Below are 1,418 nucleotides of genomic sequence, written 5' to 3'. Positions count from 1 at the left end.
CCATATAAACTAACAAAATGCCTTTCTGAAAAATTTCTACAAATTTATAATCTTGCCAAGAGGCTTAAGAGCATTTGTTTCTCCACAACTTTGCCAACACTGCATAATATTATTAAATATTTGTAGTTTTTTTTTAACATCTTAGCATGTAATTAAAAGATAAAGTTAGTGATGTAAAATTAACCTTCGATTCATTGGCTATTTGTGTTTCCTTGGTTAATATATTTTAACAATCTTTGCTATTTTTCTACTGAAAGAAAAACATTTTATTATTAAATTATAACGGCCTTTATGTATTTTGAATAATAATCATTGGCTCATTGGCCATTTCTTGAAAATGCTTATCCTATCTTGATATTTTCAATTTATAGATTAAAATTTTTAGGCAGAAATATATGTGTATGTGTATATGTACACGCATAACCTCTATTGCCTTTACTCCTTGAATCTCCTTCTCCGAGAGATAGAAAACTACTCATATGTATTTTTTCCAGACTATATCTGATCATTTGTATTTTCCCCCTAAATTTATAACAAATTCCTGATATATTAAAGAGTTGAAATGGGGAGAAAGTTTCCACTTCCCTTTCAACTCTTTAATACATCAGAAATTTATTTTAGTATTTACTATTGACCCAGTACTATTTATTGAAAACAAAATTTCTGAGAAATGAGATGATAGCTAATAACAATCTGAACTAAGTCCCCACAACTTACTGTTTTTCTCTGTCAGATAGAGTCTGTCTTCAATGTGGTAATAAATCCTCTGAGTCACTATCACAGCTGTGAATTATTTTATTATCCTGTCTCTTAATTTGTTTTTTGTTGTCTTGCTCTTATAGAATGTGTGCTCCATTAGGAAAGGACAATACAGTCTCATGCAAAGATCTATATCAACCATCTAGCAGAGTGCCTGGCAGATAAAAAGGACTTCTTATGTATTTATTGTTGTACTCATTAGTAAGAAATCATTGAAACACACAATAAATTATAATCAATTATATTCAAAAAATGAAAATTTCAATGAATTTTTAGTAAATCCTACCTATCTAGCCAATAAAAATGTCATACTTGAAAGATATGTAATGACATGGAAAATGTATAACTTAGTGAATGAAAAAGTTATAAAACTACATGTATAAAAATACTGTACAATAAGCTCTCATTTTTATTAAAGAACAATATAATCCAGAGAACTATGCATTGAAATAATGTTATTTATGTCTAGAAGGTAGAATAATAAATTATTCTATTTACAGTTTCCTTGATGCTCAATTCTGAATGCTCAAAGGAAATACATATCACTATAGTAAATTTTTATTTTTAATAAAAATATAAGTTAAATTTTGATCTGGCAGAAATATCTCTGCCAAATTGAAAAAATTTAGTCAAAGATACTTACTTGAAAGGAGTTTTTG

The sequence above is a fragment of the Cebus imitator genome, unplaced genomic scaffold (genome assembly GCF_001604975.1).
Source record: "Cebus imitator isolate Cc_AM_T3 unplaced genomic scaffold, Cebus_imitator-1.0 Scaffold593, whole genome shotgun sequence".
Classification (NCBI taxonomy): Eukaryota; Metazoa; Chordata; class Mammalia; order Primates; family Cebidae; genus Cebus; species Cebus imitator.
This window is presented reverse-complemented; position numbering follows the sequence as displayed.